General features: G+C 41.6%; 1 long non-coding RNA gene across 2 annotated transcripts in view; it reads left to right on the forward strand.

Moving 5' to 3' along the window:
• Positions 1-5,843, forward strand: part of LOC110342382 — a 28,667-nt gene extending 22,824 nt beyond the window's left edge. For both annotated transcript variants that reach the window (XR_002384434.2, XR_002384435.2), the window contains exons 2-3: positions 4,220-4,419; positions 4,689-5,843. This is a non-coding gene — a long non-coding RNA (uncharacterized LOC110342382). The remainder of the gene's footprint in view (positions 1-4,219; positions 4,420-4,688) is intronic.
• The last annotated feature ends 3,483 nt before the right edge of the window (positions 5,844-9,326 follow it).

Here is a 9,326-nt window from a genome sequence, read left to right on the forward strand (position 1 = left end):
TATATATATATATATCTATTTATCGTGGAACCTGAGCCTGGGAGCAGCACAGTAAGCAGCATTCCTTTATGGTCTCTGCTTCAGCTCTTGCCTTCCAATTCCTATTTGAGTTCCTGTTCTGACTTCTGTCAACGATGGACTGTTACGTGGGAATGTAGACTGAAATAACTACGTTCTATCCCGTGTTGCTTCCGGTCAGTGATTGGCTCCCAGCCACAGGAAGCAAACTTGAACAATGGTCGTTCTCTAAGGATCTATAACAGACAGGCGTAGACTTTCACTGTGGCTTTAAATATCGTCCAAGTTTCATCTGAGATGAAAATAAATGAATGCACAAGATGAGGTTTAGACATACCCAAAGGTCTTAGAAACTTCTCCGCTAGAAGATGTTATACACCGATTCTTAACATGTTAGGAACCTCTGCATCATTTACTCACTAAACAGTGCGTAAACAGTCTGCATGCGAAAAGAGGGGTTGCATGTGATAATATCACGGTTCCGTCTTTGAACGTCTGTAGTAGCTATAAAGCATATCAAAACCCCCAAGATTTAGCGCGATTTTGGTGAAATAAAGCGCCCTCCTCACTGTTCCAGACACGTGGTGAACTTATTGTCAGAGAATAAAAAGACTTAGAAAGCATTTGGCTCAGGGGTCTTCTAACCCACATGGAAGACACCAGCGGACTATTCCGGGGGGCTGAATGGCGATGGTGGAGGTGAAGACCAGTATGCTGAGCAGGCGCCCCCCTGGTGGGACCAAAGCATTGGAATGCATTGTGGGTGAGGGTTTAAGGGCTTTCTCTGCCTGGTGTTTAATGTGGCTCGACAGGTCACACATTAGCTTCATGTTCATATGCCTGAAGACGTTCGTGCTTTCCAAAGCCTCAATTATTCCTTCAGCTTTCTTCTGTCACGTGTGTGACCACTTAGAAAGCAGGTCTGTGTCATGCACTGAGGTTTTTCCAGAAAGCGCATTTTTTTCCAGGGCATAAGAAGAACTGACTTTCATGTTTACATAAGTGAACCTCTCCTTTGTGTCTTCCAACAGACATCATTCATGTATATTTGCAGAGTCCCTGACAGTTATTCCATTTATTGTTTGTGTGTGGGCGTGTGCATGCCCACATGTGTCTATGTGTATCTGTGTGGGCATGTGAGAGTCATGTGTATCTGCGGAACTCAGAAGAACTCAGAAGTCCCTCCCTCACGAAGTACTGGACTCAAGTCATCAGGTTTGGTTGCAAGCGCCTTTATCTGCTGAGACATTTGGCCTTCCCCTGTGGAATTACTTTCTCTTTTTCCATTTCCAGTGTGTGTGTGTGTGCTCAGGTGTGTGCACTTGCATGTGAAGGCCAGAAGTTAATGTTGGAAGTCATCCTAGACTGAACTTCCATTTTCTTTATTGGGACAAGACTTCTCAATCAAACTCAGAGTTTGTTGATAGGTCTAGTCTGCTAAGTCTTGCTACCCAGTTTGCTGTCTCCTTCTGTGGCTGCAAATACAGGCTGGTCAGCATGCCTTATCAGGCATTCAAATAGATTTCTGGAGACCCAAACCCTGGTCCTCACACTTGGGCAGCAGGGGGGGGCACTGGGATGTTTTTAATGTAATGGCACTAAGTATCTCCATGACTCGTTTCAGGCTTCTCAGAATTCTGCATTATATTATGGTTACTCACGGCAACAAAAACACAAGCAGTTACTTACTAAAACTGGCAAGAACGAAAGGTTGAGAAATGTCTCGCTGTTTATTGAAGCACTGCTCTACACAGTGGCCAATAACCGTGGGACGCTATTTCAATTCAAATTTATTAAATTATTAAAAATTAGCTGCTACTTTTCAAGGCCTCAAATGCCGCATATAGCTATTTGATATTTTGTTAGACAAATAAAAATATTTTTCTCATTATTACAGAGGGTTTTTTTTTTTTGTATTTTTTTCGAGCCAGGGTTTCTCTGTATTGTTTTGGATCCTTGTCCTGGAACTCACTCTGTAGTCCAGGCTGGTCTCAAACTCACAGAGATCTGCCTGCCTCTGCCTCCCGAGTGCTGGGATTAAAGGCGTGTGCCACCAACGTGCGGCTTATTATAGAGATTCTTGTGACAGCATTGCACTAGAGAGATGTGGCAAACTGAAGAAAATCGCTGTGTCATATATGGACATAAAATCCACCTTCCTCAGCTCTTTTCATGGCAAGAAAGTATTTCTGAGAAAAAAAATCTAGTGTCTTTCTTTTCTTCTGGTATGTCACTCAGCTGCCTTATACCTTTTCGTGATTCATCTTTCTTATTCAACCTACCCACAAAACAGAGGGGCAGCAACCATTCCCTTCCACGTCTACCTAACCTGCTAAATAAGCATTTAATGTGGTAGTCTTCAAACACATGTGGTAGAAACCAGGGCTCTGTACCAGAGGGCAGAAACTGGGCCTACAATCATTTGGACTACACCAACTGCAAGCAGTATTTTTTTTCCTGTCTGTAGTATGTCTCCAGTAACTATTATTGCCCCAAAAGATCTTGCAAGAATGAGATCCCAATGCTGGAAATTCCAACGGTTCCTCATTTTTCTTCAACTTGTTTTTCCAAGTCAATAGCTGCTGTGTATCAGGGAAGCTTTCCTCTGTAGCTGTTGGTAATTTATTGGGCAAATGTCCTTAAGACTACAGAGCCTGGAATCCTAAGGCCTTGACAATTATCGAGGGCAAAGTTTGTCAGAGGGAGCTTTTATGAAATGCCCAGTTGCTTTTCAAAAATGGAAACTTTCTTGCAATAAAAATAAGATGAGGCAACACAGTGATCTACTTTCCTTCCTGGGATCAGACAAATTGGCTTTGAGCCAAGGTCTGCAATGTTTTCTTTTCTGACTTTGGAACAACTCCCTGAGGTCCATGACTATAATTTTCTGCCACTAAAATGTACCCAACAGTAATAACCTGATTAGGCTGATATTCAGAAGGCCTCGCTTGTACCAAACACCCACTGGGAAACCATGATAGGGAGATGTTACTGGGGTTTTCTGCAGCCTCTCAGCCAATTTTAAGTGTGTTAGTCCTTGGATTCTAAATCAAAACAATGAACACATTCAGTGCTGTTTTTCTCTCTGCTTCAAGACTTAAAAGGCAGATTCCAAGAACCAGGTTCTGACACCAGATTGGAAAAAAAATGCCATGAGAGCTTTTACTCCATATTTGGGGGCTACCAAGACCTGGCTTATGGAGGCTTGGGACCTAGTTCACAAGAAGCATAGGCTGAATTCATGGAAGATGCAAGTTTATTCTCCAGCACTATGACAAAATAAACTAAAACAAGGACAGAGCAGTACCAAAGCAAACAAACAAACCAAGAATCAGTTTAAATGGAACAGAACGTTCATATGAAAGTGGAGATTTAGAATGTGTGTTTGTGGGGAGGGGGTACGGTGGGGGTCAGGCAATCTGGCTGATTGCCCTCCGAGATGGAAACAGTGAACGGTTTATGAGTTATTCCTCATCTTTTGTTTGCTGACATATACCTAGCTTAGACCGACCCTTGGATTTTTTTCAATTGCAGTTGGAAAATCAGTGTATATTTTTGATGCCTATTTTATGTCAGTGGTTCTCCATTGTCTTTAGGCTGTGTTTTGTAAAGTGTCGAGGGACAGAAAGCTTAGAAGAAAAATAATCATAAGGGAAGAGGCAAGCATCACAGATGAGTGATGTAGAGAGAGAAGGGTCACTGGTTAGGAAATAACCCCAAGGACAGCTGGTAAAGTATTACCACCAGATGGACAGTGTCTGTGCAGCCACGCCCCTTAAAACAGCAGCGCTATGACTTGTAAGAAAATGTACCCTGTGGTCAAATGCACCACTGGGGACTCCGTTGCTAGCTGAAGGATTTTCGGTGGGAGATGAGCAGGTTCTGAGGGCTGTGGCCCAATCCTGAGATTAATGCTTTTATGGTTCACAGTATGATGGTATTATTGGGAGGTACTGAAAAAGGGGATTGGGTCAGTTTGGAGGAAGTAGAGATGTAACCTGGGAAGGTGAATCTTGTCCTCAGTTTCTTCCTGGGTGTTTTGCCTCCTTCCCCTATGAGGTGAGCTTCTCGACCCAACATACGCCCCCTAGTAATGCTCTGCCTCCAGTGTCAGAAAGCAGCAGATCCAAGCAAACATGGACTGGGGACATCTGAGAGTGTGAACGTTGATGAACTCTTTTCTTCTCTAAACTGTCTCAAGAATTTGTCACAGCAGCAGGAAGCCATCAGCTGACGAGCTAGTTTGCAGAGCAGTCTCCCCGCATCCCTGCTGCCCCGTCTTTGAACGAGAGCCATTCAGAAGGACATTCAAGGGTTCAAGTGCCAAGTGCTCTGGAAATATGTGGTCATCTGTTATTGAAACAGAAATTGCTGCTGAGCGACCCAAGCGTTTGGAACGAGGTAAGGTAGCAGTGAGATACTTTGGGCCTGCCACATGGAAGTCACAGTGTGGTCTTGAGGGCTACCACTTATTTTTTGTTTCCTTCACCATACATAATTGTACAACATTTTTGTGCACAATTCCCATTTGCGATGATCATCTATAAGACTGACTAGTGCTGAGAGAAAGAAGGCCCTTTGAAAAATAAGGTGGCCATGCACAATCGAGTAAAGATACTGAAGTTTGAAAAATTATTAGCAAAATTCTCCTTGTGTTTTTGTTCCCATAGGATATCAACGTGGGCTGCATTATGGGAGAGACCAAAGTGGAAAACAAAAGCAGCTAACTTGATAAGGATCTACCCTGTGGAATTCCACTTAAATGGAATAGCAGTCTTCGTGGCGATGATTGATAAATGAAGTGTTGTAGAAATTTTAGACATTACTATTTAAAATATTTGCCTGAGATTTCTAAAACCCTGAGACAAAACTACTATAAATATTTGTCTCTACATTATGCTCCTAGTATCAATCAAAAAGCCTACTCTAGATTGTAGGTGTAATTTAAATGAAATTGCAATCCTGTAGATTATGTATCAAGAAATGGAAATTCAGGGGTCTAAACTAATTCAAATTGAACTTCAAATGTTTTATACATGTGAACAGTAGTATGTGGTTCATATCTGATGTATCTACTGGAAAGAGTAATCTAAGAATGTAGGTAAATAATGCTTACAAATGTAGGGCAAGAGTTAAAAATTCCAAAACACCAAATTAAACAAAAAAGGAAAACAAAATTCCTTTCAGGAAAGCCTTACTAACCAAATATAATCGAATCATCTAGAATGACAAGAGTTTCAATTTCTTACATAACAGTTTGCACAGAGATTAAATTGAAGGATTTTATGCACTAAACTAACAGTAATAATAATTACAGCACCATTAAAATTGTGAAATTAAAATAGATGCTTCTTTGAAAATAATTCTTCAATTTAAATTAGAATGTCAATGGAGAAATCTCATTTTTATGCTACCATAACTTTGGGCTCTGGTTTGGCCTTTTTTATACCATTTTTATTGGTGTAATAAATAATAATGATAATAATGTTTCTTCATCTCACCTAGTTCATCTAGTTCATTTTATATATATATTTATAGAATGTTTCCACTATTAACTGAGTTAAGTACAAATCTGTCAAGGTGTACCCAAAATCCTCAGAATTTTTTTTATCTGAATTCTCTGGGAGAATTGATTCTGAGTTCTTCAGAAATTTTCAGAAGTGCAGTAAACATCAGATGTAATGAATGCCAAGAATACAATCGCGATCTATGACCTGATGTCCAAATCTTTACACATCACTGGAGTAGAAATGGATTTAGCAACTGTGCAAAATTGTATATTCAATAATAACTTCATTCTGAATAAATTGCTAATCTGAAGCCCACTATGTGAGAGTTCTGTGAAATGTTTCTTGTGGTAACATTGTCTAACTAAAGGAATTTTAAACATGATAGTGCCATGCTCAGAGTCCACCACCTAACATGGCCGGGTTTCTGGAAGCAACGCTAAGCTCCAGCTCCGTCCCAGACATTCCATACATTCTGTTCTTTTTGGAGCTGTGTCTTTTAAACAAGGAGGAGTGTCTGGTTAATATGGGAAAATATGACCAGTGATAAGAAGACTAATGAAAGTGACATCTGAGTGCATATCTTACGCTAGCGTTTTCTTACCGCATTCTGGCTGGCAGTCCTCCAAAAGTGGCAGAAATGGCTCAGTGGATGAGAAGGTGTTACGCCCTTACAGAGGAGCAGGCTCGCTTCTGAGCACCTTCACTGGGCAGCACACAGAAACCTGTAACTTCACCTTCAGGGGATCTGACATCTTCTAGCCTCGACTGGTACTGCATTCACCTGCACCTCAGGTTTAGAATGCAAAATTGATGTATGAAATTAAATCATTTGCTCAAAGTGGCAAGGAGTGTAGGAGTAGGAGATTCAGAGCTCAAAATCGGATACGTTTGGCTATATGTTCTCCTTACATTGCCACTCAGAATAGAAATAAACAACCACAACAACAACGACAATGAATATGAAATATTCAGGAAGACTTCAACGCTACTGATATTCAGTATATTGATACAAGACGTTTCCCTTGTCCATTAAACATTTCGCGCCTGCAGGTTTCCCACCATAAGTATATACTTGCTGAGGATACAACTCTGGCTGGAATGCCGACGGCATCGGAACAAATGGCAGTAAAATATGTAAAGTGGGAAAGAGAAACCCAGCCTGCCTACTTCATGTTTAAAATTAGAATTGGCTATGAAGGAATAAAAATGTAGGCGAATGTGAATGTGAGTTAAATATGGACTTGAGAGCGGTTGTACTATTGTTGAGTAGTGACTAGGGGTAAATAAGAAAACACAGGAATCAGAGGTTCTCACAGTAGAATGTCTGAGAGATATTGATCAAAACGCTCCTTCTTAAACTTTGAGCAAGTGTGGGCTTCCAGCTCGTGCCCTGGCTTGCTTCTTAGCTTGAAGGAATGCCTGCAATGCCGGTGGATGCGAAGAACTATTGTCTATCTGCTAGCTCATCCAGCTAGCCTGGGTTCTGTTTTCACCTTCCCGTGGTTGGCTGTCTACCTGTCTTCAGTTTCAGCTCTTAGCCCTGTGGCTCTGGCCGGAGACCAGTTTCTTCATCAAACAGCATTTAGTGATTCAAAACATTTATCCTTAGGCAACTGAGCTACGCTTTCTCTTCGGCTGCTCCTGGGCACAGCCTTTGATAATGCCCTTTTTTTATCTTATGTATGATACCTTAGAGTTCAAATTTATAAACTACCGCAACTATAGTTGCATCAGGTTCTTCGATAACAGTTCATACAGAAATGACCTTGCTACAACCCCAAGGGTCCTAGTATTAAAAGACAACTGCCCAATCATAGCCATGCTTGATGGGTGGGGGATGGGTAACCACAATTATTAACGAGCGCCAGTGCTGAGCGCATGCCCAATGCCCCGGATGATTTGCAAGAGCTCGGTCTCTCCCTGCTCTTCGCTCCTCACACTGAGTTTCCATTCTCAGGCTCTCTTAATCGGTGCTGCTGGCCTGAAGTATAACTTTTTCATTTCATGAGAACATTTCCCTGAAGCCACAGTGAAAGGAAACATTTTAAACTACAATCCTGTCAGGATTTCTATGTAGGAACACACAATTCTACTTATTAGAGATGATTGTAATTACACCCACTTAAGATTTCACTTATATTCTAAAATGAAAAGCAATTTATATCTATTAATCCTTAGCCATCCTTTTGTTTAAAACTGCAGAACTTATAAAATCCTGAAATTCTCATTGAGTGTTGGGTACTAAGAATTTGACATGAACATTTTTTATACAGTCTTCAAAGTCAGAACCTATCAGAACATGACACTGCTATTACTGTCGTCAAAATCCTTATGCAGTACAGATGATGGGATCATTGAGATTTAAATTTGAGAGGTATAGGTCAACAAGCTCTTAAAGTCCAATGTGTAGGTAGAGAATATTCAGAATTTGGAACTAGAACCTATCAAATAAAAACACAACACAAATGGCACTGTCACCACATATATTGGCATAGACTTTCCTTGAATTAAAATTTTTTTATTTCATTTTGCATTCCAACCATAGTTCTCATTTCCACCCTTCCTCCCACCCCAATAACCTCCCCTCTAGCCCACCCCAGCCCACTCCTCCTCATAGGTAAGAGTTCCCATGAGGAGTCAACATAGTTGGTACAATAGGTAGGGGCAAGGCCAATCCCTCTCCCGTGCATTAAGACTGAGCATGGCATCCCACCATAGGGAGTGGGCTCTAACAAACTAGCTTGTGTGCCATGGTCCTACTGCCAGGGAACCCTCTGATAGTCAACCTTCACAACTGTCTCCCACATATGGAGGACCTAGTTCGGTTCCCTGGAGTCTCCACAGTTGTAGATCTAGAGTTCATGAGTTTCCACAAGCTTGATTCAGCTGTAGAATTCTCCATCATGATCTTGGCCTCCCTTGCTGCTATGTCCCCTCCTTCCGCTCTTTTCCTGCATTCCTGGAGCTGGGCCTGGTGCTTGGTTGTGGATCTCTGCATGTGGTTCCATCTATTACTGGATGAGGGCTCTATGGTGATAGTTGGGGTATTCATCAATCCGATTACAAGGGTAGGGCAGTTTGGGCATCCTCTCCACTATTGCTAGGAGTCTTAGCTGGGGTGATCCTTATGGATTCCTGGGAGTTACCCAAGCACCATGTTTCTCCCTAAGCCCATAGTGGCTCTCTCTATTAAGATTTCTCTTTCATTGCTCTTCCACTGAATCCCGACCCGCCTAGTCTATCTCGTTATCTCCGGTCCTCATCCCCCTCCCCTCCTCCCTACCTCCCTCTTCCAGCTTGCCCTGTTGATGTCATCTAATTTCTCTTCACAGGGTGATCCTCTCACGGTCCTCTTTGTTACATAGCTTCTCTGTAGCTATGAACTTTAGTCGCGTTATCTTTTGCTTTACATCTAGTATCCATTTATGAGTGAGTACATGCCATGTTTGTCTTTCTGAGTCTGTGTTACCTCACTCAGGATGTTTTTATTCTGGTTCCATCCACTTACCTGAAAATTTTATGAGGTCATCATGAAATTTGTATAAATAAATGTATCACATTTTCCTTATCCATTCTTCGGCAGAGGGGCATCTAGGTTTTTCCCATGTTCTGGCTATTATTAGTAATGCTGCTCTGAATATTGTTGAGCAAATGCCATTTTCATATACTTTAAATTATGATTTAAAACTGTGTCTTGATGTGCCTTTAGTCTACAGGAGCTCTGCTGAAGCCATTACAGAATGAGCTAAAGGAAATGCAGAAAACAGCCCAGCCAGATTCCACAAAGAACTAACTTGG

This window comes from Mesocricetus auratus, unplaced genomic scaffold (assembly GCF_017639785.1).
Source record: "Mesocricetus auratus isolate SY011 unplaced genomic scaffold, BCM_Maur_2.0 Super-Scaffold_100011, whole genome shotgun sequence".
Classification (NCBI taxonomy): Eukaryota; Metazoa; Chordata; class Mammalia; order Rodentia; family Cricetidae; genus Mesocricetus; species Mesocricetus auratus.